This window comes from Talpa occidentalis, unplaced genomic scaffold (assembly GCF_014898055.3).
Source record: "Talpa occidentalis isolate TD23 unplaced genomic scaffold, MPIMG_talOcc4v2.1 talOcc4.11, whole genome shotgun sequence".
Classification (NCBI taxonomy): Eukaryota; Metazoa; Chordata; class Mammalia; order Eulipotyphla; family Talpidae; genus Talpa; species Talpa occidentalis.
The window spans coordinates 79,286,665-79,314,660 of record NW_023601104.1 but is presented as its reverse complement, the minus strand read 5'-3'; the positions used below and the strand labels follow the sequence as shown (position 1 = coordinate 79,314,660).

The following is a 27,996-nucleotide window of genomic DNA, read 5'->3' as shown; positions in this document are numbered from 1 at the left end:
CTTACAGGTAAGGAAGACATGTCATTCACCAGAGAGAGTGATTCTCTGAGGGCTTGGCACAGTGTTTCATTAACAAAACCAGTAGAACTGTGGGGAACCACTCCTTTCCTCATTCCAAGTCCCTTTCTCAGCACCACAGGCAGACAGAGTGGGCGGGCAGCGTGGTCAGAGGCGTTCGTAGTTTCAGCCCAGGCCACTCGCTCACACAGAGCCGTACTCATACCACATGGTCTGCGGGTCCCTGTCCAGTTCCGGAGAAGCTGGCATGCTCCCCTGGCTGAAGTCCTCATGAGCCCGGCCGGCATGGGGGGCCATGTTGGGAGACCTCCCCAAGCTCTTGGCAGCAAGCCTCTCCGTGTGGCCCTGTACCAGGGCCCCATTCCCCTCTGAGAGGCTGAGCCCCACCCGGACGGGGGTAACAGTGGCCACCTCGCCCACGTGCATGGGAGTTTGGGGCTTAGTCCTGGCAGCTGGGACCATGCCAGGTAAGACGGGTTGGAGCTGAGGGTTGCCGCCCCCACCCCTCCTATGGCAATGGCTGGGGCAGTGGCGGTCTGCTGCAGGAGGGCCAGCCTCTCCTCCTTGCGGGAAGCCAGTGAGAAGCACCTCATGTCCAGTGGCCGGCTGCGAGGGCCCGGCCCTGACCGGAGCCTCCAGCCTTTTCCACAAGTGGGGTCCACTCCGGGGCCAAGCTGTGGGAGTTTGGCGGTGTGGGGCTTTGCAGAGTGTGGCTGCCAGGTTCTTGGCTGCCCGAGACCTCAGGACCCCCTGGCTTCAGAGGGGACTCCTGCTGGCAAGTCTCTGGCCCGCTGGCCCGGAGAAGGTCTGCTGAGGCCAGGCTGAAGGCCTGGCTCAAGGACGTGTTCTGACTGGTGGCCTGCTGGGGTCTGCCCAGAGACAGGCTCTGGGGAGGCTGGGTCTACTTGGTAGGGGCACTGGGTAGGGCCTCAGCCTCAGCGTGCATGAAATTTTGGCTTCACGTACTGCCCAGGCTTCAGCAGCTTCCCCTCAGAGGTGTTGACAACCAATTTGATGTGGGGGGCAACCAAGTTGGTGGGCATCTTGGCCCCTTCTTTCCTGGAAGGCAGTCCTGGCTGGCCCCCGGTGGTGGGGGCCTCATTAGCCTTTCTGAAGTAGTCACTTAGCAGGTTATCCCGGCAACTGGGAGTGTCCTACAGAAAGGAGAAGAGAAGTGAGACTCGGTATTAAGACTGGGGAGTCCTGGAAGAGCCCTCCCCTCACCCAAGCTGTTCCAGCAAGGCCCACACGGCCAGGACGGAAGTCTCCTGCACCTGCCTGGCCACATCAAGGCCTCACATCACCTACACCACATTCACCATAAGTCAGGCAGAGCCCACACACCACCAGGCAACCCCCACCCCAAGACTCCACCTTACAAAGAGACCGATGAAGAGGAGAAGCAGCTTCCCACAGGCTGTCCCCCAGTTTCGATCTATTTCTCACTTCCCCACCAAGCAGAGCAGGAGGCAACAGCGAACTAGAAGGCCCGGACCCTCTCTCCCTTATCCTTCCACCATGCCCTGACACTTCACAAGGGCTTTGTCTTGTGCCACAGAGAGGAAGGAAAACCAGAGCTGACCACATTCAGGCCCCTCACAGCTGCCCACCGCCTTCTCCTGACCCAAGAAAGGGAAGAGGCAGTGGGAAGAGGCTGCCCTGCAGAAGGGTGTGGCTGCACAGGGACCAGGGGCCCCCATAAGCCACATGCCAGGATGGGAAAGAAACCTGCTGATGAGCTGGACTGAGAGCAGGCACCACTCCCACTGCCTGACACATAGCAGGTGCTCAGCGAATAGCCACTGAACAAATACTCTGTGTTATCTGTCACTGTGGCCTATTCATGCGGGTCACAGACTTCACTACGTGGCTGGAGAAAGTTCAATTGTTCTCAAAGGGAATGAGAATCCATCATTGAAGCATGGAAAGTCCTTTAAAGGTGTCAACTGCAAGACAGACCCATTCAATAACCAAACAATTACTGAATTTGGACAAGTGAGAACACACCCACATGTGGTTCAGAAAAGCCAAACCGAGACGCTGTAGGGCGTCCTCACTCAGGCCGGGTCTGGGGGCTGCGTTGTGGAACAGACATCAGCATATGAAAGCTGGGCCCATCCCAGCTAAGCCACATGTTTCTGTATGGTCTGCGCGCAAAGAATTGCTTTTACATGTTCACATGATTTAAAAAAATTTTTTTTCAAGAATTATCTTTTGCAGCACGTGGAAATTATATGAAATTTAAACATTAGTGTCCACCATGAAGGTTCTTCTGGAACAGTCATGCCCAGCTGCTGGTCTTTGCCATCCCGATGAAACAGCAGAGTAGCTGCAACGAGACTGTGGTCGGGAATGTCAGAGACAGTTGCCAACAGGCCCTTCACAGAAAATATCTGCTGACCTCTGCTGGTGAGAGCTCGGTTAAGTGGGTGTTCAGGATTCTGCTCCAAAACCCAGCGCGCAACAACCCTACCCCTGCAAGTATGCTGGCCACACAGCACCCTCACCCTCAGGCTGGAACAAGGGTCTACCCCTCACAGATGGAGGAAGTCTTGGTGGGGGGGGGCTGGCTGCAGAGGAAGGTCACCCTCCCACTGGGACTTTGCTGCCAAGGTTCCACCTACAGTCCTGATGGACTGGATAACCAGGGCACTCACGGGGATGGGGGAGCCCCGATTGCTCTCCTCCAGAAACTCCTCCAGATCTCCCTGCTCACGGATGCTGAGCAGGGCCGCATGCTGGCATGGGGTTGAGCCACACTCCTCTTCTGGAAGCCCTCCGGGGGTAGAGGCCCATTCCAGGGCAGGGGGTACTCATGGTCGCTGAGGGTTGTGCGTCCTGGGGTGCTGGTATCCCAGGGCAGAGTGGCCCTGTCCCTGCTGAAGATCAGGTCCTCGCTGCTGAAGCTCTCAGACCTGCCGTGTTGCTGGTCAGCCAAACCTGGGGGCCAGGATGGGTGACAGAGAGGAACACACATTAGTCTCCCTGCCGTGGCCGGCATGCTCCGGGCTGCCTCTGCTCCCCTCCATCGGAGAGGACCCGCCTGGGAACCCAGGGCTCATTTCTTTGGGCTGGGGTCTTGGATATTAAGAAAATTAAAGAACCCTTTAAAATTTCACTCTGGCATTTACAAACAAAATAACCTGAGATAAAAGTGAAAAGCCTTGGCTAAAGTTTAAATTACTGTAGCTGTAAGGCACCAGGCTCATGATGCCCACCCTTTCAGATAGTAAAGGTTTCTTTAGCACCTGCTACATCCAGGTATTCAAGCAGAGGGCTAAGAACATCTCTGAAAACACCTCAGAGCTTAGGTCCTGGAGAGAGCACCCATCAGCTTCTCAAACACAGGGAACCTGCACCATAAAACACCAAAAGGAAAGAGTCAAAACTATCCACTATGTCCTGACCGAGGGGAAGGCTGGCCGACAGCTGCACCCCCCACTCAAGAGCGACGTGGCCTGGATGCGGGCCCGGTGGAATTTGAACCAAAACCCACTCACCCTCCCGGGAGTGAGCAGCCGGGCTGCCTGCACTTGGGGGTCTTATCACTGTACCTAATAACAAGTTGAGCCTGGAGTCAAAGATGCAAATGCACTCTAACGGCTCAGAGGGATGAGGCCGCCTTACCTATCAGGGGAAGTGGTGCGCTGCCGCTGGACGCGTTTCTGCAGCTCTCTGAGCTACCTGGCTGGGGCACTGCAGGAAAAAGCAGCCTTTACCCTGCAGTCCAATGACCAGGGATGGCTCGGACCAAATTGCCTTCTCCAAGGAGCCCATGTTACAAAGGATGGACTGGGGGGTTTTCTATATGCTCCCCGAGGGCCTGGCTTCACCAGCCGAGTGCTGGGCGAGCATATATCCTAGATGACAACACTCACTACCTGTTTTTATTCTGTCTAGGGCTGTGGATTAAAACAACCTTGTTGACAAAGGGATCTCACGCCAGTCCAGAAAACAGATGAATGGGGTGCTGCTCCCCCTGACAGCTGCTAAACCTCCTGAACACACAAGGAAGACCCCGGCCTGGGCCATGACAGTCTACCTAGAGGGGGGCTGGGAAAGGAGGGGCCCAGAGGAGAAGGGCTGCAACACAGGGCCTGGGGTGGAGGAGTAGCCTGTTTCACTTTGCTCATGTGCAGGAGGAGCGGGGCATCTGCTCTCCCTTCTGTTCTCGTACTTCTCTCAAGTTTACACCTCCCCCACCCCGCCCCCTCCGGGGGAAGTCAACCTTTTTGGTGACATGAGCTGGAGCCAGCTCTCCTGGCTGCCCTGTGCCTGCCTGAACGTGGCTGCGCCTGCTCTCCATTTATAGGGACCCATTAGCCCACCCTTCCAGGTCCTCACCCCCGCAGCACGCAGTCTCCCCACCTGGCCAGCCTGCCCCCATTGTCCTGCTAGGCCAGGGAGCCCTGGGCACAGGGACTGCCCTTGTGTCACCTCTGCGCCCACGTCCAGCAGATAGCTGGTGTGGCCTCCATGCAATCGAGGCTGCCTCCATGTGGGGACCCCAGCTTTGGTTTTAGGTCCCCGGGGCCTGGGGCAGAGAAGGACATGGAGAAATGGGGCTGCAAAATCCCGGATGAGGCTGGGAGACCACACCAAGGCCTGGCGGCAAGCCAGCAGGGCACACGGAGCGCAGGGCAAAGCTGGTAGCCATGCCTCTGGCTGGGTCAGACACAGGAAGGGTCAGGCTGCAGGCCTGGGTGGAGTCCCCTAAGGGCTAGCCCTGGCTCGAATACTGGCTGGGAGAAAACAGAAATCCAGAAGCAAAACAAAACGTTGGTTAAAAAGTCCGACATAGTAACGATAGACATACCTGCTAGGTTACATGCCTGTCACTCAAAGTCCTGTTTCCTGGCAGATGCCTGCTCAGGACCTGTCACAGGGGCTGAATGTCCAGGGTGTGCGTCCTGCCACCCAGCTCACTTGTGATTTGAGAAGCAGCGTCCTGACAGTGATTTAAGAGGCCTTAATCTCTGCAGGGAGAGAGGCTCTTGGCCTGGCCTCCTGTCCTATTCTGCAGTCGCGAGATATTTTACCACGGATGTGGCCATCATCAATATTGAATGAAAAACAAAAAGCCAAAAAGCAAATCCTCCCCAAACACAGCCTAACAACACTGTTGCGGGCGCTCCTCAGCATTGGGACACGCTGGGCACAAAGACCCAGTCCCGGCACCCGAGGACCCAGAACCAGGTCAGCAGCCGGGATTCAGCACCCCTGGACTGGACGCACTGTGCCCTGGGAGGCGCCCAAATATTACAACCTGAAATCAAGGGAAAATTTGGATTGGGAAAGAACCTTGACAAGAAGCACGATTCATGTCTGGTGGGATGAACGGGGACAGACTCCGGTAGGTGAGGTTAGGAGGAGGAGCAGAGAGAGGCGCAGATAGACGACAATTAACAGGATGGCAGAGGACAGCACGCGCCCACAGCATGCAGGGGTTGGGGGGGGGGGCCCTGCGGCGAGGCTTGGACAGGGTCAGCACCACACCCTCCAACTTCCACATCTTAGCAGCTATTATTAATTTTTATGGTAACACTGGTTTTCCAGTTACAGTACTGATAATCATTTTTCCTTCTCGATAATTTAAGTGGAAATGTCAATCCAGGGCAAGCACAGCGGGAGAAGGCGTGGCGTGGTCAGGATGGGACAAGAATGGGGGAGGTGGAAACTACAGTAGCTAAAGGCCACGATGGACCCGCATGTCCCCTCAAGGACATTCTTCCTGTCCTCAACTGGCTTAGTTTCAGCATCCGAGATGTCAGACAACGACAGTAGTCACTTCATTCCGGCCTGGACTCTGGCTCAGCAGCATCAATCCCATTATTGAAAATGCTTGAACGGGGCCTCCCCGGTGGCGCAGCGGTTGAGCACTGGGTTGCGAAGCTGCCCGCGGCCTCTGCGGTGCCGGTTCGATCCCTGGCTGCTCCCCAGCCACCGGAGGAGGGTCCCACATGGCGCGCAGACCTCTCCTGCCGCCCGCTGCTCCCCTCAGCAGTGTACTTCGGTCCTTCTGCCTGCTCTGCTCCCCGCTCTGGCTCTGGTGAATTCTCTCACCCTCCCGCGCTTCTGACTGTACCCAGTGCATGTATAAACAAACAAACAAATAAATAAATAAATAAAAAACTTTAAAAAAAAAAAAAAAAAAAGAAAATGCTTGAACGGAGCAAAACATCCTTCCAAACAGAGAAGGCATCAAAAGAGGGGACTTACGACAAAAGCCAACGATTCAGCACTTGACAGAGACAAAGGCAGCAGGATTAAACTTAGCTGCTTCAAAACAACAAAGCTCCGCTGGCAGAGACTGCACTTTGCAGGACACAGAGCAACACGAGCAGGTGCTCACAGAAGGGCGCAAGCCTGCCGCGGGCAGGAGCAGGAGGCCACAGCCCTGCACTTACTCAACAGGACATCCCAGCCCGGGCCCTGCGCACAGGGGGTCCCCGGCTCCCCTACAACTGTACTGCACGGGAGGGGCAGTCCAGAGGGTGAGACCACTCATCTTCTCCTTTGGAATCAGAGTCCAAGCTGGCTACTTCAAGCTTGTCTTTGCAACGGGGTCGGGGGGAGAGTCCACTAAGGTCATCTGGCCTTTAGGTACTGTTTTTGCCTTTTTTGTTTGTTTGTTTGAATTTCAGAAATGGTGGCGGTTAAGTGATGAAGACATGACAGAGGAAAAGTATTAGAAATCTCCAATTTCTGAGAAAGGGAGAGGCTCGTTAGGAGAGGATGTGATGTCAGAGGAAGACCAGAACCACAGGCGTTTAGAGAGAGCTGGGTGGGCTGTCGGAGACTTGTCCTTGTCCTTGCTTTTGCTTCTTAAAAAGGGACTCTTTTTGCACTGAGTTGCTAAATTGTTATCACCCGGATAACCCAAAAGAGGAAGAAAAAAAAAAACCAAATAAATAAAATGAACAACAACAACAAATGACTTAAATGACTCTACATCAGCTAAATGCAGTTAGGAGCAGACCTCGTCCGTCCCAGGGGAGGCAAACAGCACTTGCCACCCAGATCAGCATGGGACCAAGAGTCACTGGTGCCTAGGCCCCATAATTAACTCAGGGCATGGCGGTGCCCAGGCTCTAGCTATGCAGCATGTGCAGAGAATGAGACATTGTTCAGGGAGACAGTGGCTTAGACTATTTCTCAACGTCAATGTGTTAAATAATTAAAACATGTATTAATTAGGACCCAGCTTTTCTTACTCACCCATTTTAATGACAGGCTCCCTGATAGCTCGGCTCCAATTCCTCTTCAAAGGGCTCTGAAAGAGCGATGTTTCTGGCCTGCTTAGTGAGAAAGCCTGTTTGAAGAATTCCCCAATCATTTCTGTACATCTGAGATAACCTCTGCTGGCAGGATGTGTTTAAAAAGAACGAAAACAACTTTTTCATAGCAAAAAGCCCTCAACACTAGAGTCATTATTTCCTTTGAGATCTCCTAAGTCTCTTCTAGTTCCAACCCTACACTCCATGGCCTTTAATTTAGAGTCTTATCAGAGCAGACAATTTGTCTAACTTCCTCAATATGTCCCGCACTCACATTAATTTAAAGAATTTCTGATTTAGAATTAAAGTCGATGCCAGCACCTCAGTTATGTATTGCTCCACTGTGCCACCTGCTGGTAGATGCTTGCACCACAGAGTCAGAGAGGACTGAATTCTGAGCCACTCTGGGCTGGTCCTGCAGCAGCTCAGGGACCAGGAGCTCCATCTGGGGGCAGTGCCCCTAGTGGGAAGAGCTCAGGAAAGCACTCATTTTCTCAGTTTTGAAAAGGAATGCTGGTCACACCTACTTTACAGGATACTTAGGACCAAATGAGACAAATGCAGCCCATAAATGAGGTACAAGGGGGCTGAGTCCAGGGAGAGGGCCCGAGTGGCCCCTGGTATGGAGACCTCCCACTGACGTGCTCACTCATGGGTCAGCTCAACTGTCTGGACAGTCAGGCACTTTCTTCCTCTCAACATCTCCCTAGCTCAGGCTGATGACTGTTCCTAAGTCAACTTAAACAAGTTGAGGTGATAGACATTGAAAAATGAAAACAATTGCCAATGTGAAGCTGAAGCCCAGAACCCCTCCTGATAGCAGCAAACAGTAACGTTCAGACTTCACCTGTAAGAGCCTGACAACCTGCAATGCCAGTCCCCACACAGTGGGGTCATGTCTCTTTTTGGGTTTCAAGTGACACAGCAGGATTTGAAGTGTCACCCCCCTACCCAGGTGTGTGCACTCAGGATTACCAGTTGTGAGCAACATGGGTCCCCAAGAATGCACAAGCCTCAGGCACAGGCCTGATGTTCAGGAAGTTCTTCTTAAACACTTAAGTGCTTCTGGGGGGCAAGTTTGACATAATCCATAAAACGTAATTTCAAAGCAAATTTGAAAGTGTACCAATGCTTAAGGTAACTTCTGTTTAACCGAGTCTAAAACGCACAGACCCCCAGTTCCTGAAACTTAACATCTCTGAAAGCAGGTGTGACCTCCATGGTCTCAGTCCCTGCTACCCAGGTGGTGGCTGTGACAAAACTGTCACTGCCACAGGCCATTTATTTGGCTCCTATTTTCCCTTTATGTGTGCACAGATATCTAAGTCAAGAGAGCTCCATCAACAAGAGTAAAGTAAAACCTCTCAGCGGCGAGGCTCTGTGTCCTCGGCTGCTGTGGCCTCCTCCGTGGCAATGGTGAAGTGACCGTGCAGCGTGTGCCCAAGCCCAAAACAAATAAGGCACCACACGCACGACTGTACCCCCAGCAGATCTCCTCAAATTCCAAACCAGACCCTCCCCAGGGCTGGTAGGACCCCAGGCCGGATTAGGCAGGAGGAGAACACCTTACCTGCCTTTCCACCCGAGAATATGATGAAAAGGCCATATGAAGTCTTGTTGAAGACCCTGTATGTGCAGACAATGTGCCAGGTGCCCCGGGACCCCCCACTGCAACAGCTCACTGGACACACATGGGTGAACTTGAAGTCGACACCCCTGGGCTCGTCTCTGAGTGGACAAGGGCTTTGTGTACTCCAGTCCCACTTTCACATAATGAGAGGCTTCTCCTAAAAAAACACGGTGACAGGACAGAACTGCCACAACCCTGAGGAGGATCTATGCTTCCCCTTGCTTATTAACGAGCCCAAGGAGGCAGCTATGTGGGTGCCCTGCACTCCCCCTCCAACATACCTACCCTTGCGTGTGCACCTCCACCCCTCTGGCTCTTTCCCAGGGTGAGTCCTTGAAGCCACCTTAAGCCCCTGGCTGACCCCACGCAGGCAGTCGGCCTCACCTACCTTTCCACACTGGCCCGTTGTGGGCGCCCTGCTCTTCCGCACTGTTTGAGCTACATGGGGTCTCGGGGTTCTCTGGCTGAGATCTGAGAGGCTGAGCAGACAGGGAGGCCGGGTCTGGGGCCTCCAGCTTCCAGGGAGGGCTGTCTGTGGTTGCCTTCAAACGTTCTCTGGAACCCACTTTCTTTGGTTTGATGAGTTTGACTAAGGCTTTGGTTCCAATCCAGTGGTTTTTCCTAGTTAGAAGAGGAATTTTAGAAGACCCCAACCAAGCCCCACTGCCTTGCAGCAGGGGGCTGGTTCCCTCATGGGGGTTGGGATTTCCATCACAGCCGGCATTGCTGTCCATTAATTCAGGGCTCGGAATGACAGCCTCCTCACCACTGCCAGGGACATCGCATCCGAGGCTCAGAGGGTGGGATGTAATTCTGGGTGAGATGGGGGAAGTATGCCTCGAGGCCGAGACCTTCAGCAGCCGCCCAGAAGACAGCACTTGTTGCCGGGCCTTGGGCTCTGGACGGTTTGCGGGACGGATGGAGTGGCACAGCACTAGTCTCAGCCAGCTCTCGGACAATCTTTCTGTCCAAATGCATAAGTGTAGTCACTCTCCACCCCCACTCATTTTCAGCTATACTGACATCCTCTGACGACGCCTGGCACTGAGGAGTGGGAACAGGGGAAGAGCAGCCGTCAGAGCCAACACCAGCGAATTTAAGGAGCAACTGAGCGGCAGCTGAGTGGCAGGAATCCAGGGGAACAGAAAGAACTACATGGCTTTCTGATCCTGCGTGGAGCTGAGAGCATGGCATTTACTGCAACCATTCCACTTCCTCACCTGGGCCTTGGCCTCTGCCTGGTGGATGATTTAGACACAGGTTCTGGAATTCTGTGGTTCTGGGATTTCAACAGACGCCTAAAGAGGCATGGGGACCTGCCACCCCGCTGGAGGCACAGGACTCACCAAGGGCCAGCTCCTGGGGGCGAGCCAGCTCACACCAGGCAGTGTGTCTGCGGAGCTGTCCGCAGTTGGAGAAGCCAGAGAAGACCGTGTCAGGTCTAAAGACTCCCAGGTTTGAGGACCTTGAGTGGCTGGCCCAGGTGTCCTACCCAGCTCCACACAAGCACACTGTGGCCTTCTCTGACCTGTTCAATCCCAAGATGAAATCTGACAAGGCCACCCTCCCGTACTGCGTTCAAGTCTCCTCTGGCCCCCAGAGGGCTTGTGGCTAAATCACGCCTGTGTCTCCTCTGGGCCAGCCAGCATCTACCTCCCTCATGGAGGAGCTGGAGCACAGAGGGCAGGGCTGAGAGCAAGTCAAAACCCTACCCCCAGAGGCCCCCACCCCAACACATGGGCCTGCTCCAGCAGCCAGTCCGCTCCCTCATGAAAGAGGACAGCTTCTGGGGCTGCATTTAAATCATGAAAATCTTATTCAACTCACTTCTTTGGAGCAGGATCATAGAACTTATACTAATCCATGATTTTTTCTTCCAGTTTTACCTTGTGTCTTCTCAAAGCATTTAATTTGCTCTGTGAATAGAGGGACAGAGAAAAATTATCCATCCCATTTTAAATAAAACAAGGAAACTGACTCATAGCTCCAGCCTGGGACCTGCTCCAGGGCGTCCAGTGTATGTCTGGGACTCAGACATCTTGATTGCTGCACTGGGAACATGATAATGAGGCATCCCAGGCAGGTCCTAGAAGCCCAAAGTCCTGCGAAGACTGGCCAGAGCACGTCTTCTGGCTATAAGTGCACCCCAGGGAGCAAACCGCTAACCTCCTGGAGTTCAAGCTCAGAAACCCAAAGGACTTTCTGGCCAGGTCAGCCAGCATGGTGGGCACAGGTGTCAGACACAGGGCTAGCTCCTGGGGGTATTCACCTTTGGTGAGGGGAAAAAGTCTGCCTCAGGGAGTTACATGGACATCAGGGTAGAAAAAGTCAGCTCAGCTAAGTGACTGGTGACCTAAACCCACTGCAATATCAGGTGTCTGGCTAAACCCCCATAGGGACAAACTCAAAAGCCTTCAGGAAGCTTTTGATAAGCAGCAAAACCAGCCTAGAAATACCAGAGGGAGTGGTGGGGACTGCAGCAAGGTTGTGAACACACTGCTGTGTGGGAATGATTGCAGGCCCTGTGGGTGGATCTTTCGTTGGTTTTCTAAGAAGCCAAAAATCCAGGTTATGAAACGAAATCTCCTGATTCTGAAATGCTGGAAGCCAGTTCATATTTTCAAATATACAGGAAGGATCAAAGAGAACCTCTTGACCCTGGCAGCCTTAGGGGCTGAGACTCTGGTCTTCCTAACACGGAGGCTGTACTTTTATCTGGGCGCCGGGGGCGGCAGTGATGCACTCCATACCTCACCGACCCCGGGTCACTATTGCTGTCCTGCTCCTGCCTTCCGCCACCTCTATGTTCTTCACTATTCTGAACCCTGGTTTCCTCTTTGAAAATGACACCCCTGATCCAGAGGTAACTTCTCAGACTCCTTCATGGTGAAGCTGCCGAGGTCCCACCCAAACTGAGGGCTTTTCCAAGGTTTCACCGTAAAGGGAGCACCTCAAGCAAAATGAAGTCTTCACCACGCACCAGCCGCTGGCCACCCATTGTGCCCTGGGCTCTAGGTCTAGTCTTGGCCTTGTGCTTTAAGCACTGGCTGGGTTTAGCCGCAAAGATTCAGCAGCCCCTCTCCACCCCCCCACCCCCAGGGGCAGCTCCCCTTGGAGGCTGCTCCAGGGTCTCTGCAGACAACTTCTAACACAAGCCCATCATCAGATCATCCCCTGGGTCCTGGGCTCGGGCCCCTCAAGTCAGCACCTGCTGTGAACTTTCATTAGCTGCATTATAAAAGGATCAATTTCAGGCAATGTTCATTTTTACTCCAAAGGGCAGTGGTTTTCAACAGACCCCATCCTTTAGTAGGTGATGCACGCCTCAAGATGAACAGAGGAGGCTGCAGCAGTGGATACAGGGGGCTGGGATGGCATGTGGGGGCTTGTTGGGACCGTGTCCCTGTGTAGCATGCCTCTGCTGGTCCCCACATTGGCCGCCATCCCTATCACATGGAAGGACAGCCCCCGCCCCCACCACATGGAGGAGTGAAAACACCCCAGATGCACAAAGCACCTTGGATTACTCCACCTCAACCTTGAGGCTTCTAGCACCAGGGCTCTTGACCTCTATTTCTGGCTGTTTTCTAGGCCCTGCTAGTCACCACCCATCACACACTTCCCAGCAAATCCAGACTTGCTAGCTGGGCATGGAAGCCTGCACAGCCAAGCACTGCCTCCTTCTCCAGCCATTGCTCCTGACAGCCCTGCCCGTGGCCTGCACATAGACACGGCTGCAATCCACTAGCACGCCCCCGCCTGGGTTTGCCTTCTCCCCATCCTGTGTCACACCCCTCCTGACTCCCCCGTGCTGCACCTCAACATCTCGTGTGGATGTAGCTCACTACCCCCCGCCCCCGACAGGGCCCCAGCTACTGAGACTGGTCTGTGCACCCTGAGGGGCCTAGGCCAGAGCCGGCACATCAGACATCGCCCAAGGGAGGACAAGCGCGGCATCCCAGGAGCCAGGCAGTATTGGGGAACATGAGACAGGGAACCCCTGCTCGGTCTTCAGTTTCAGTTCTTCCCTTGAGATGCTCTGACAGTGCTTGCCCACCTTTAGGAGTGGATGTAAATCCAAAGGCAGATTAAGCAGGTTTGGGCAGTGGGCATGCCTTTGTAAAGCAAACAAAAGCCAACCATCACTGCCTGCAGAAACCTACAGCCCATCCAGGGCAGCCAGAGAAGCAGGTGCTGGAAAAAGGACACAGCCCTCAGGATACCGGTGGGTCCAGGCTGATCTCTGCCCAGAACACCACAGGTCGTGGTGTGCGTCAGGGGAAGCCGGGACCCCTTTGTGGACAACATCCCCCACCATGGTGGAGGAACAGGCGCCCTTACATGTACTGCTTCTGCTCCTCACGGTACTGCTTCTTGTTCTCCATGTTCTGCTCCAGAAGCATCTTGTTCTGCTGGCTCAACAGCTGGATCTGGCTCAGGAGGTGATGGTTTTCTTCCTCCAAATTCCCCTTGAGGTGGGAGAGCAGCTAAAACACAGGTCAACGAGGGCTCAGACCCCAGGAATCCCTGCTGGGAACCTAGTTTCCAAGAGAAGGGCCAGGCTTTGGACACAGACATTCATCTCAGGATTATCTATGGAAGTAAAAGCTTGGAGGGACCATCAGGCCAATGACATGGAAGGACCAAGTTCCCTTTACGACTGCGCGTCAGTCCAGCAGCCCCTGGCCACGTGAGAGGGCCCTTTAATGGGACTACTGGGAAAATCAGAGTTATGACAGCGCTGGCATCCAATTTCTGTTGGACAGATCTCCTCTAGAAGGGGTGGGCACAACATTTGGAAAGACCAAGAGAGTGAACATTTCAGGATCCCAGGCCAGACCATCTCTGCTGTAACTACTCATGCCTACAGGTGCATCAGGAAAGCAGCCACAGGTGATACGCAAATGCACAGGTGATAGACAAACACCCAGGTATGGCTGCATTTCTATAAGCCTTTACTTACCAAAGGGTAAATTTCATATCATTTTCACTTGTCACAAATTCTTTTGATTTCCCCCAACCATTAAAAAGTGTAAAAGCAAGCCTCCCTGGTGGCGCAGCAGGTTGAGCGCAGCCCTGTGAAGCGGTCCACAGCCTCCGCAGCACCAGTTCGATTCCTGGCCGGCCAGGGAGATACCCACATGGTGCCACAGACCTCTCCTGCCTCACCCGCTGCTCCTCTCAGCAGTGCATTTCATCAGTCTGCCTGTTCTGTTCCCCGCTCTGTCTCTGGTGAATCCTCTCACCCTCCTGCACATCTGGTCTGTACCCCAGTTCTTGTATAAATAAATAAATCTTTTAAAAAAAAGTGCAAAAGCCATTCTTATAAAGTTCACAGCTGTGTAGAAACAGGGAGTGGGCAGATCTGATATGAGGGGCTGAGGTTGCCAGCGCCTGCTCTCGCTGTCATGGTTGGTGCACCAGAAAAATCACCAACTCCGGCTTCACACAATCTGGGTTCCAACCCACACTGCAGGCTTCAGCCTGTAGTCTCCTGCTGTGCAGGGCAGGCTGAGGGGTACCAGGCTTCCACTCTGCCTGGGTCTCAGTCCCACTCCACACCCCAGAGGGGTCTTCAAGCAATTCAGCAGCATCCTGAGCCTCAGTTTCCTCAACCGTGATGCCCTACAGGGCTGTTAACTGGCACACAAAGGCAAAGAGGATGTGTCCCGGGGTGCTCGCTTTCCTGGGTCTAGAGGCTGGGGTGCTGGGGTGGGGCTTGGCTGTGCTCCTCTGCCCACTGTACTTGTTCTGGGATCTGCTTACAATTTCATCCGAGGTTTAGCCACTTAAGATCAAACAGTAGCCTGGGCCTGGGCCCCTCAGTCCATGTAGGACAGACAAACAGTCACTGAACACCAATTCCTCTCAGAAAAGGAGGCTGTAATAGCATGAAGATAGAGAAAACTGGAGAAATCTTATCTATGCTGTGAAAAAACAAATGTTGAGTGTCATATGATGGGGTTTTTGGAGTTGTGGGGTCCTTGGGTTCACTCTGGGAAAGGTTTCACCAGAGCTCCCGTTTCAGTGGCACACAGTAAGTTCCAGGCAAGTTTCTCCACAAGACAGAGACCATAGTTACATTTAAATAACAGGTTTATTAGGGAAAGAGACAGGTTTGCTGAGAGAGGCCTGCACAGTTGCAGGCAGGCAGCCTTGAGGAGAGCTACCTCCACTGAGGGAGGTCAGTGAAGAGAAGCCCCAGCATGGTACAGGTCACCGGCAGGCAGGAGAGAGCTGGTGAGAAGAGGCACCTGCATAGTCATAGGTGGGCAGTGGGAGTGCTGCCCGGAGCCTGTGCAGAGACCGCACTGATATAGTCCTTTTCTCTTCGGGAGGGGTCACTCCTCTATGGAGTGGCTGCTTGTGCCTGATGTTGGGTAACAGGCAAAACTAGAAAGGGACCAGAGATTCCAGGGAGGCCCAATCTCCATATCTTTCCCCTCAGTTCTGTGCTACACTCCCTAGAACATCTGATCCTGCTTAGTCTCCTGCCTTGTGATAAGGCGCTGGTGCCTGAAGGCCCAACCTCTACAGCTGGGTTAATGGTCACATGATTCCCCTCAACCCCCACCTCCTTGTGTGAGTCAGGTTTTGGTCTTGGGGCACCTCGTTTCCAGTCTTTGTATTCTTGTCCTCCATTAGGGGCACACACTAAACCTGTCATGGTTGTGAAAACAAGGAGCCTTGTCGGGAACAGTTGCCAAAGAGAAAAGTCGATCAGAGGGAAGCAGAGGCTCTCACCCAGGGGGAGCAGGCGTTGAAGGTTGAAATGTGCCAGGGGATTGGATTCCACATGGGAACCGAGATGATTTATTTTGGGGGGCGACGTGCTGGGTCCCTGGCATATTTTGGTTAAATGCAAAATGGAGGCCTGTGATGAGAACCCGCGGAGTGCTGCAGGGGAGGTTAACTCGGCGGCGAGGCGGGTTCCGAGAGTGACATGGGGCGCCCCTGAGCTGCTGAGAAAGTCTCCCGCGCGTTTGCAGCCACCGGAGGGTCAGTTAGTTTTCCAGCGTCTCTCCCGAAACACACAAGAAGCTGCGATCCTTTGCGGGGCGGCCCCGAGCAGATCCGGGGCGCGCACCGGGGTGGGGCTCAGGGCCAGAGCGGGGGTCTGCGGCGTCCAGGCAGCCGCTCGGGCTCGGGCGCCGGGGCCTCTGCGGCATCACCCGGGCCCTGGGCGCGGGAGGCGCGGGGCGGGCGAGCGCGCACACCTGGGCGCCGGGGCGCGGCTTATAAGGCGGCGTCTCCGCGGCCGGGCGGGCTCCGGCCTCAGCGAGAGCGGACGCGCCGCGGCCGCGGCCGGGACAGGAGGAGACCCCGCGGGAAGCCGGAGGGAGCCCCGAGAGAGTCCCGATCCCCCGGGCGCTGGGGGTGGGGGGGGGGCTTGCCAGCCCTTCAGCACACACACCCCCCACCTCAGCCCCGCATCCCCAGCCCCTCAGCCCCCGGCCCGCCCGCGCCGCGCCCGCCCAGAGAGCGCGGAGAGTCTGGGTTCGCCGGGGGTCGGGAGCCTCACCGGGCCCGGCCTCCTGCCCGCCCTGCCCCGGGCGCCCAGCTGCGCTGTCGGGGAGAACGCGAAAGGCCCACGCCAGCCCCCGGCAGCCCCGGGACCCTCTGCCCGTGTGCCCGGAGCCCTCCGGAGCCGGCCCGGGCGGCAGAGCCCGGCGCCGACCGGACCGCGGCCCCCGAGTCCTGGGGCGGGAGCGGGCGGGGGAAGCGGGGCGCGCTCCGCTCTGCGGCCCCCGACCCGGCGCCGCGGGGGGACAGTGCGCACGGCGGGGGCCGCCGACGGACTTGGGCCCCGCTCACAGCAGGGCTGGGGCGAGCGTCCCTCGAAGCTCTGCCGTGGGGGGAGGACGAGCCTGGAGGCGCGGCGGACCCCCAGGAGTTAGACGCGGCCGGGGAGCTGCCGCAGGAGACCTGGAGGGGAGGGGGGCGAGCTGCCGGCCGGGACCCGCCCAGGACCCCGAGCCGCAGACGCGGCGGCGCCAGAGCAGGCGCCCGACGCCCCACCCGCTCGCCCGGCGCTGACGGGGCCCCGCCACGGACCGCGGGGACCCCCGAGCACGCCAGAGGCTGGGGGCTGGGGCGGGGGACGCCTCCGAGGTGCCCTGGGAGGAGGAGCGAGGGGATCCTCTGTGGCCCGCCCCCGCCGGAGAGGAGAGTCGGGGTGGCCTTAAGCGGCCTGGGGGGAGGTTCTCCGCAGCAGGCGGCGGAGTGTCAAAAAGCCGCCCAGACGCGCCAAAAGCGGGCGCCCAGGTCCGGAGCCCCGAACGTGTGGGACGCAGCTGCGGATGCCCACGGAGCAGCGGAGCCTCCTCACGGCACCTGTGGGTGAGCCCCGTTGGCTGGAGAGTGAGGGTGAGGGCCCGAGGAACCTCAGGGGGCGGGTGGGGCCCTGGCCTGTGGGGCAGCCCACGGCGGGGAGGGGACTCGAGCGGCCCCGCGGGGAGCGCGCTCTCCCTAGACGGGCCGTACCCACTGGCAAAGGGCTGGCCTGAGCGCGGGGGCCGCCTGGCAGCGGTGGTGATGAGACCTGGTGCAGCAGGGACGGCAGTGAGTACCCCTGGGGCTGGGCGGGTCCCCCCAAGAAAGCTGAGTGTCTCAGAACTCAGAGTACCCACAGCTGGGCGGGGGGGGGGGGGGGAGTAGCTTGTGCTGAGACCAGAAGGCCCACGAGCCCAACTCCCCTGCTTAGGACAGCTGAGTACACTGAGACTAAGCAATTGTTCCCCCTGGAAGGAGCAGAGCTGTGGGGGGCAGTCTAGAGCAATCATGGGGGCAAGGGTTTGGGGGTGCAGTGGGGGTGGCAGGCAAAGGAGCTGCTCATTCAGCCTTCCGGGGTGCCCTGGCTGTAAGGAGCCAGGTTCTGCTGTATCTATTGTGATTATGCTCAGTTGCGCTGCTCACCTCTGTGGGTCATGACTGCAGGGTTCACTGGCCAACAGCCCTCAGCCTCCAAGCCCAGCTGGGAATGACCTCCACCTTTGTAACATTGTCCTCCAGGAGGAGATGGGCTTCCCTGCAGGTGGACCACCTGAGCCTCCAGGCCGGGCTAAGGATAGCCTGCAGGACCACCTCGTCAGCCTCCAGGCTGGGCTGGGGCTGGCCTGCAGTCAACCTACTCAGCCCCAAGGCTCAGCTGGGGCCTTCCTGCAGCTAGACATCCTGATCCCCCAGGTTGGGCTGGGTTGGCCTGCAGGTCGACGTCCTCAGCCCCTAGGCAGAGCTGGGGCTGGCCTGCAGTGGACTTCATCTGCCCCCAGGCTGGGCTGGGTCCTGCCTTTAGGTCAACCACCTTAATCCCAGGCTGGACTGGTGCCAACCTGCAAGTGGCCCTCCTCAGCCCCCAGTAGGTCTGGGGACGGCCTGCAGGTCGACCTCCTCAACCCACAGGCAGGGCTGGAGCTGACCTGCAGGTTGACCTCAGCACCCAGGCTGGGCTGGGGCCAGCCTGCAGGTCTACCTATTCAGCCCCAGGCTGGACTGGTGCTGGCCTGTAGGTCAACCTCCTCAACCCCAAGGCTGGGCAAGGGCCGGCCTGTAGGTCGACCTCCTCACTCCCAGGCTTGGCTGGTGCCAGCCTGTAGGTCGACCTCCTCAGCCCCAGGCTTGGCTGGTGCCAGCTTATAGGTCGACTTCCTCAGCCCCCAGGCAGAGCTGGTGCCGGCCTGCAGGTGGATCTCCTCATCCCCAAGGCAGGGAAGGGGCCGGCCTGCAGGTCGACCTCCTCAACCCAAAGGCTGGTCCAGGGCTGGCCTCCAGAACAACCTCCTCAGGCCCCAGTCTGGGCCGTAGCCGACCTGCTGGTCAACCTCCTCAGCTTCCAGGCTGGGCCGGGGCCCAGGCTCAAGGACGACCTCCTCAGCTACAAAGCTGGGCTCAAGCCGACTTCCTGAGCTCCCAGGCTGGACCGGGGAGGGGCTCCATGTAGACCTCCTCAGCCCCAGGATGGGCAGGGGCCGACCTGTAGGTAGACCTCCTTAGCCTCCAGGCTAGGCTGGGGCCGGCCTCCAGGTCGACCACCTCAGCCTCTGGGCTGCTTAGAGCCGGCCTGCAAGTTGACCTCCTCATGCCCCAGGTTGGGGTGGGGCCTGACTGCTGGTCGACATCCTCAGCCCCCAGGCAGGTTTGGGTCCGGTCTGCAGGTCAACCTCCTCAGACCCCATGCTAGACTGGTGCCGGCCTACAGGTTGACGTCCTCAGCCCCCAGGCAGGTTTGGGTCCGGTCTGCAGGTCAAACTCCTCAACCCCCAGGCTGGGCTGGAGCCGGCCTTCAGGTTGACCTCCTCAGCACCCAGGCTGGGCTGGGGCCAACCTGCAGGTCTACCTATTCAGCCCCAGGCTGGACTGGTGCCGGCCTGCATGTCGACCTCCTCAACCCAAAGGTTCGGCCGGGGTTGGTCTCCAGGACAACCTCCTCAGGCCCCAGTCTGGGCCGTGGCCGGCCTCCAGATCGACCTCCTCATCCCCCAGATGGGCCGGGGCCAGGCTCCAGGTCGACATCCTCAGCCCCAGGATGGGCCAGGGCCGGCCTGCAGGTGGACCTCCTCTGCCTCCAGGCTAGGCTGGGGCCAGCCTCCAGGTCAACCAACTCAGCCTCCTGGCTGCTTAGGGCAAGCCTGCAGGTAGACCTTGTCAGCCACCAGGCTGGGCTGGGGCCAGCCTGCGGTCCACCTCGTCAGCCTCCAGACTGGCTGGGACCCACCTGCAGGTCGACCTCCTCATCCCGCAGGCTGGGGTGGGGCCGGCCTGCAGGTCAAACTCCTTAGCCCCCGGGCTGGACTGGTGCCGGTCTGCAGGTGGACCTCCTCAGCCCCCAGGCAGGGCTGGGGCCATCCTGCAGGTAGACCTTGTCAGCCACCAGGCTGGGCTGGGGCCGGCCTGCAATGGACCTCATCAGCCCCCAGGCTGGCCTGGGGCCTGCCTGCGGTCAACCTCCTTAATCCCAGGCTGGACTGGTGCTGGCCTGCAGGTGGACCTCCTCAGCCCCCACTAGGTGTTTGGTCTTTGGCCAGCCTGCAGGTCGACCTTCTCAGCACTCAGGCTGGGGTGGGGCCAGCCTGCAGGTCGACCTCCTCAGTCCCAGACTTGGCTGGTGCCAGCCTGCAGGTGGACTACCTCAGCACCCAGGCAGGCCTGAGGCCGACCTGCAGGTAGATCTCCTCATCCCCCAGGCAGGGCAGGGGCCAGCCTGCAGGTCGAACTCCTCAGACCCCAGGCTGGTCTGGGGCTGGTCTGCAGGTTGACCTCCTCAACCCAAAGGCTGGGCCGGGGCTGGCCTCCAGGACAACCTCCACAGGCCCCAGTCTGGGCCGTGGCCGGCCTCCAAGTTGACCTCCTCAGCCTCCAGGCTGGGCCGGGCCAGGCTCCAGATCGACCTCCTCAGCCCTAGGATGGACCGGGGCCATCCTTCAGGTCGACCTCCTCAGCCTCCAGGCCAGGCTGCAGCCGGCCTCCAGGTCGACCAACTCAGCCTCCAGGCTGCTTAGGGCCGGCCTGCAGGTCAACCTCGTCAGCCACCAAGCTGGGCTGGGCCAGCCTGCAGGTCGACCTCCTCATGCCTCAGGCTTGGCTGGGGCTGGCTTGCAGGTCGACCTCCTCAGCCCCCAGGCAGGGTTGGGGCCCGGCCTGCAAGTCAACCTCCTCAGCCCCATGCTAGACTGGTGCTGGCCTGCAGGTTGACGTCCTCAGCCACCAGGCAGGGATGGCGCCCGCCTGCAAATCAACCTCCTCTTCCCTCAGGCTGGACAGGGCCAGCCTGCAGGTCTACCTCCTCAGCCCCCAGGCAGGGTTGGGGCCGGCCTGCAGGTCAACCTCCTCAGCCCCAGGCTGGATTGGTGCCGGCCTGCAGGTTGACCTCCTCAGTCCCAGGCTCTGCTGGTGCGGGGCTTCAGGTAGACCTCCTCAGCCCCCAGGCAGGGCAGGGGTCAGCCTGTAGGTCGACCTCTGCAGCCCCCAGGCAGGGCTGGTGCTTGCCTGCAGGTCCTCCTCATCAGCCCCAGGTTGTGCTCGTGCGGGCCTGCAGGCCTACCTACTCAGCCCCCAGGCTCATCTGGGGATGACCTGTAGGTAGACATCCTGATCCCCCAGGCTGGGCTGGGTCGGCCTGCAGGTCAACGTTCTCAGCCCCCAGGCAGGGCTGGGACCGGCCTGCAGTGGAACTCGTCAGCCCCCAGGCTTGGCTGAGGCTGGCCTGCAGGTCAACCTCCTAAATCCCAGGCTGGACTGGTGCCAGCCTGCAGATTGTCCTCCTCAGCCCCCAGTAGGTCCGGGGCCGAGCTGCAGGTCGACCACCTCAGCCCACAGGCAGGGTTGAGCAGGCCTGCAGGTCGACCTCCTCAGCACCCAGGCTGGGCTCGGGCTGGCCTGCAGGTCTACCTATTCAGCGCCAGGCTGGACTGGTGCCGGCCTGCAGGTTGACCTCCTCAACCCCCAGGCAGGGCTAGGGCCGGCCTGCAGGCCCACCTCCTCAGCCCCCAGGCTGGGCCAGAGCCAGGCTCCAGGTCGACGTCCTCAGCCCCAAATCTGGGCCAGGGCCGGCCTGCAGGTCGACTTCCTGAGCCCACAGGCTGGACCGGGGAGGTGCTGGACCCAGGATGTGCCTGGGCCTGCCTGCAGGTCAACCTCCTCAGCCTCCAGCTAGGCTGGAGCCGGCCTCCAGGTCGAACACCTCAGCCTCCAGGCTGCTTAGGGCTGGCCTGCAGGTTGACCTCGTCAGCCTCCAGATTGGCTGGGGCTGGCCTGCGGTCGACCTCCTCATCCCCCATGCTGTTGTGGGGCCTGCCTGCAGGTCGACCTCCTCAGCACCCAGTCCTGCAGGTCGACCTCCTCAGCCTCGAGGCTGGGCTTGGACCGGACTGCAGGTCGACGTCCTCAGCCCCCATGCAGGGCTGGGGCTGGCCTGCAGGTCCACCTCCTCAGCCCCCAGGCAGGGCTGGGACCATCCTACAGATGGACCTCTTCATCCCCCAGGCTGGGCTGGTGCCGGCCTGCAGGTCGACCTCATCCCTCAGGCTGGGCTGGGGCTGGCCTGCATTTCGACTTCCTCAGTCCCAGGCTGTCCTGGTGCGGGGCTTCAGGTCGACCTCCTCAGTCCCCAGGCTGGTCTGGGGCCGGCCTGCAGGTCTACTTCCTCAGTCCCAGGCTGTGCTGGTCCCGGCCTGCAGGTCAACCTCCTCAGCCCACATTCAGGGCTTGGGTCAGCCTGCAGATTGACCTCGTAAGCCTCCAGGCTGGTTTTGGCAGTCTGAATGGGAACATTTAGTTTCCAGAGTGTGTTCCCATCCTTCAAGTTCGAAGTTTTTTTTGTTTTTTTTTTTAAAGATTTATTTATTTATGCAAGCACTGGGTACCTTCAGAAGCATAGGATGGTGAGAGAATTCACCAGAACCAGAGCGGGGAACAGAACAGGCAGACTGACAAAATACACTGCTGAGGGCATCAGCGGGCGGCAGGATATGTCTGTCACAGCATGTGGGACCCTCGCCAGCAGCCGGAGATCGAACAGGCGCTGCAGAGGCTGAGGGCATCTTCGCAGCCAAGTGCTCAACTGCTGCGTCCCAGGGGAGGCCATAAGTTTGAACTTCTGGGCACCCAGGATGGGCTGGGGTTCACCTGTTTTACATCTACAAAAACTCCAGGCTGGGCTGGGCCAGCCTACATTTCGACCTCCTCAGCTGGGTTGGGGTCAACCTGCTAGTCAACGTTCTCAGGCCCCAGGCAGGGCTGGGTCCGGCCTGTAGGTCGACCTCCACAGCCCCCAGACTGGGGTGGGGCAGGCCTGCACGTCAACCTCCTCAGCCCCCTGGCTGGGTTGCCTCTGGCCTCCAGGTCGACCTCCTCAGCCCCCAGGTTGGTCTGGGGCCAGCCTGCAGGTCGACCTCCTCTAACCCCAGGCTGGTCTGGGGCCAGCCTGCAGTTCCACCTCCTCTAACCCCAGGCTGGGCTGTGGCCAGACTGCAGGTCGACCTCCGCAGCCCCCGGGAAAAGCTGGAGCCATCCTGTAGCTCGACCTCCACTGTCCCCAGGCTTGGCGGGGGCAGGCCTGCAGGTCGACCTTCTCAGCCCCAGGCTGGGCTGGTGCCAGCCTACAGGTCGACCTCATCAGCCCCCAGGCAGGGCTGGGGCCGGCCTGCAGGTTGACCTCATCATCCCCAGGCAGGGCTGGGGCCAGACTGCTGGTCAACCTCATCAGCCCCCAGGCAGGGTTGGGGTCAACCTGCAGGTCGACCTCCTCAGCCCCCAGGCAGGACTGAGGCTGGCCTGCAGGTCAACCTCCTCATCCCCCCAGGCTGGGCTGGGGCCGGCCTGCAGGTTGACCTCCTCACCCCCAGGCTGGGCTGGGACCAGCCTGCAGTTCGACCTCCTCAGCCTCCAGGTTGGGCTGGGGCAGCCTGCAGGTAGACATCCTCAGGCTCCAGTCTTGGCTGGGGCCCAGCCTGTAAGTTGACCTCCTCAGCCTCTAGGCTGGCTTGGGGCCGACCTACAGGTCGACCTCTTCTGCTTCCATTTTAGCTGGGGCCGGCCTGCAGTTCGACTCCCTCTGCCTCCAGGCTGGGCTGGGGCCGGACTTCAGGTCGACCCTGTCAGCCTCTAGGCTGGCTTGGGGCCGACCTACAGGTCGACCTCTTCTGTTTCCATTTTAGCTGGGGCCGGCCTGCAGTTCGACTCCCTCTGCCTCCAGGCTGGGCTGGGGCCGGACTGCAGGTCGACCCTGTCAGCCTCCAGGCTGCACTGGTACCAGCCTGCAGGTCTAACCCTCAGCCTCCATGCCACGCTGGGACTGGTGTGCTGTCAACCACTTCAGCATCCAGGCCGAGCTGGGACCGGCCTTCAGGTCGACCCCCTCAGACCTCCAGGCTGAGCTGGGACTGGCCCTGAGGTCGACCCCCTCAGCCTCCAGGCTCACCTGGGAATGGCCTCCAGGCTAATACCCTTAGCCTCCAGGCCTAACTGGGTTGTTCCTGCAAGTTGATCTCCTCAGCCTCCAGGCCAAGCTGGGACCAGTCTGCAGGTCGACCCCCTCAGCCTCCAGGCCCTGCTGGGTCCGGCCTGCAGGTCGACCCTCACAGCCTCCATTCTCAGCTGGGAATGGCCTCCAAATTTATTTCCTTAGCCTCCAGGCTGAACGGGACAAGCCTGCAGGTCGACCCCTTAAACCCAGTCCGAGCTGGGACCAACGTGGAGGTCTACCCCCACAGCCTCCAGGCAGACCTGGGCCCTGCATGCAGGTCGAAGCCTCCAGGGGGTAGAAGGTCCAGGAGGGTCAAGGGTCCAGGGGGTAGAGGATCCGGGGATATTCCCTTGGCGAGATCTGGCGCCCCCTACTGACGGTTCTGTCTTCGTCACTTTTTGCATCTGCGCAGTTGGCTTGGAGGGGCGTCTGGCAGCTCCTGGAGCTGCACCTGCTGGTTTCTCAGCTGTGCTGGGTCAGGTGTGGGCTTTTCCCCATCAGGGATGCGGCTTGTCCGGGGCTCGTGTAGTGGTGCGTCTGGGAATATCGATTTGCTTTTCCTGGCAGTGGGCGCGGTCACCCGTCTGCCTGTGACTAGATGGGGGGTGTATTCGGGATACACGCTGCTCCTGGGGGGTGTGAGTGTGAGCGGAGGGTGCAGGTACCCTCTACCTCCTGGTGAGTGTCGGCCAGGGACAGGGCGTGCTAAGAGGGTTCTGGGAGTCCTGGTGATGCAGCATCTGGAGATCCGGGGAGGACGGGCGTGGTGCATGCGCCCCTGCTCTGCTTGGAGAACCCCTGGTGTCTCAGGGTCGCAGGCCTGGCAGGGGCCTTGAGCGGCGCGGCCTCTGCTGAGGGCGGTTGGGCAGAAAAGCCCTGGCCTGGGGCGGCACCAGGACTGCAGGCAGCCGCTGCCGGCACAAGGAGGGAGCTGGGGGTCAGGAGCCCCCCACCCCCAAACCCCCACCCCACCCCCGCCCCATCCTAGGGACAGGAGGACCCTGCCCTGAGCTCGGTCTCTCCATCATGATCCCAATGGCGGTGCCATCTCTCATATATCTCTGGTTGTGCTCAGCTTCACCTTGAGAACTGGGGACCATTTCAGGTCATGTTCATGGGCCTCCTCGGGGGTGTGAGGTGGGGTACAGATGGAGTTCTCCAGCTCTAGCCAGTCCCTGCAGGACGAGTTCTGCCCCCGTGGGCCAGGAGCAGCCCAGAGGGCACAGCAGAATTCCCCGGTGTTCGGGGCACTCCCCTCAGTCATGGATTTCAGTCCATCTGCCAGTTCTGCTCCCCACTCTGTCTCTGGTGAATCCTCTCACACCCCGACACCTCTGCCCTGTACCTCAGTTCTTGTGTGCATAAAGAAATAAATCTAAAAAAATAAACCATTTTATTATGAATGTGAGGTTTTGGTTTGAGCTGCTGGAGCACATCTGATGCAGTTATAAGTGACCAGTCTCTCAGGGAGGAATGAACAAGTTGGTCTTCCCCATCTCTTGTAGTTTTCCCCCTTGTTTGACAGGTGTGTCTCTCCAAGGAGCTGAGAAAAGCAGCCTGGAGCTCACCCATGTGGCGCCCACCCCTTCCCCTCCCCTTTGTGGACACGCCCTCAGCTTCCCCTTTTTCCCCTTTGCATAAAGACCCCTGCCCTCTTCCCAAGAGCAGGATGGTGGTCTGTCAGACAAGAGTCTGCTGCCCTCCTCGTTTGTCCACAAATTCACCCACTTTCCTTTCCCCCAAACTCAGTTTCCCTTGATCGGCTGAGGGAAACTGAGGGTGCCGTTGGCATTCGGTACCAATGGGGGCAGGCCAGAGCCAGGAGCTGGATGTCTCTTGGGCTCTGCCAGCCCCAACTCTGACTTCCCAGGGATGGAGCGGGGCTTGTCCACTCCACAGCAGTGACGTGCCAGGCCACCCCCATGGCCTGGGCATCCCTGGGGGCTGCCTGACCGACCCTCACACCCCCCCCGTGCTCAGAGGGAGTGGCCTCTCTCCAGATGGAGGGAGAGTCCCAGCAGCTGTGGGGTTTTTCCTCCATGGAACATGCCAAGTCCTCCTCTGGAGAGGCCCAGCTCTTCTCTGCCCCCTGGAATTACCTTGGAAGAGATGCAACCCAGGTGGAAAACCATAGTCCCCTGCATTTTGTGTCAATTCACGGGGGTGCACGCTGAGCCCCTAGCCTGCACACATTTGAGAGGAATGGAGTCCCTGTCTGGGAGGGGGTCCAGTTCCCCTCAGTTTGGGAGGGAGTCTATGAGTGTCCCTCAATTTGGGACTCCTGTGGTGTGTCAGGCCTGGGTGAGTGGGAATTGGGGAACATTGGGTATTTTCATTGGGTATCTGGTATTTGGAGTTTCCTGTTCATTTTTGAAAGCCAGGGATGTGGTTAAAATGGTGAGATGTGCGCGTATTTGTTTCATCTGATAGCCCCTTGGGGACAGTATTAACTGAGTTGGGGACCTGTAGCTGCCAACCCATGTCTAAGAAGCAGCTCCTGTCACTCTTTCCTGCAGGAGCCCAGGAGCAGCTGACAGTGGGGAACAGACAGGTGCTTTCCTAACACAAAAGCCAGGCAGTGTGCGCTCCTTTTCCACACTGGCTGGCTCAGGCATGAGTTTCTTGTGACGATCCTCTTCCACAGTCTCCCCCTGACATCCAGGGTAAGTTTAGGCACTTTGGCTGTGGGCAACCTAGGACAACCATGACTCTGTGGACACTGGCAGGTGGCTGGAAGGGCTGGGTTGTCCCCATGGGAGCAGTGAGCCTGGACCGGGGCTTCTACTTCCCTTACTCGGTCCTCACTTTGTGCAAATAGCTCTGTGAATCTGAATGTTGTGCCTGTGTAAGGAATTCAAGCAAGTATCTGGCATCGGGTCTTGGTTATTAAAAGTTTGGTATTTTTCTTATTTTTGTGTGATTAGTCAGACAGCAAATTCAGCATCTACCAGTCACTGTGCAAATGGGATGTCAAGGAAGCTGATGAGAGTATTCTCCACTTGAAGGAGGCCTTTTCTTTCTCTGAATTCGCTGGCCTCTTCTGGGATCAGGCTCAGCTGGTTTTGGTTTTTTTTTTTTAAGATTTATTTATTTAGGCATACAAGAACTGGGGTACAGGCCAGGTGCATGGGAGGGTGAGAGGATTCACCAGAGACAGAGTGGGAAACAGAACAGGCAGACTGATTCAATACACTGCTGAGGGGAACAGCGAGCACAACAGGAGAGGTCTGCACACCATGTGGGACCCTCACCAGTGGCCAGGGATCGAACCAGCACTGCAGAGGCTGCAGGCAGCTTTGCAGCCCAGTGCTCAACCGCTGCGCCACCAAGGGAGGCCCTACTTTGGACTTTCTAGTCAGCTATAAAGGAAGCTTGCCAGATGATTGGAAAATGTCTAAACTTCTTATTGGCCATTAAAAGTGACAGGTTTCATTAAAAATCTAAGTTTCTTATTTAAAATAGTCAATTTAGTCATCAAAAACTACAGAGTAGGTTTCTGTTAATGATATTCCTTGTCAAATTTCTGATAAGAGTCTAAGAACAAACAAACTGCAAAGTACGATCTTAATATGCCTCTTCTCCTGTCCTTCTCTGGCCCCAGGTAGAGGGTATCTTTTATCTTTCCTAGGACCAGGCCTCCTCTGTGAGGTCAAACAGAAACCAGAGTTTTGCAAAGCCATTTGAATTTTCTATGCTTGTCTTTAAGATGCTTCCAATCTTGGGCTCTAGATGTTTTAAAATGATTAGGGGCCTCTCTGGTGGTGCAAGGGGTTGAGAGGCAACCTATGAAGCTGTCTGCAGCCTCTACAGCTCAAGTTTGATCCCAGGCCAGGGAGCAACCCACATGGCACAGCAGGCCTCTCCTGGCTCGCCCGCTGCTCCCCTCAACAGTGTATTTCAGTCCAAACTTTATTTTTTTTTAAAGATTTATTTATTTATTTATACAAGCACTCTGTATAGTCAGAAGAGCAGGAGGGTGAGAGAATTCACCAGAGCAAGAGCGGAAAGCAGAAAAGGCAGACCGACGAAGTACACTGCTGAGGGGAGCAGCGGACAGCCGGAGAGGTCTGCGCACCATGTGGGACCCTTGCCCGGTGGCCGGGGATCGA

The 27,996-nt window shown here is 57.9% G+C and overlaps 1 long non-coding RNA gene and 1 pseudogene across 5 annotated transcripts in view; one reads left to right on the top strand and one right to left on the bottom strand.

Annotated features, from left to right (window-relative positions):
- Positions 1–201: 201 nt before the first annotated feature.
- LOC119238116 (protein Daple-like) lies at positions 202–15,723 on the bottom strand (annotated as a pseudogene).
- Positions 15,724–17,127: 1,404 nt separating this feature from the next.
- LOC119239279 (uncharacterized) overlaps positions 17,128–27,996 on the top strand; it is a 43,013-nt gene continuing 32,144 nt past the window's right edge. For 4 of the 5 annotated variants that reach the window (XR_005123794.2, XR_008550388.1, XR_005123793.2 and 1 more), the window contains exon 1: positions 17,128–17,292. This is a non-coding gene — a long non-coding RNA (uncharacterized LOC119239279). The remainder of the gene's footprint in view (positions 17,293–27,996) is intronic. The other variant, XR_005123796.2, reaches the window with a different exon arrangement.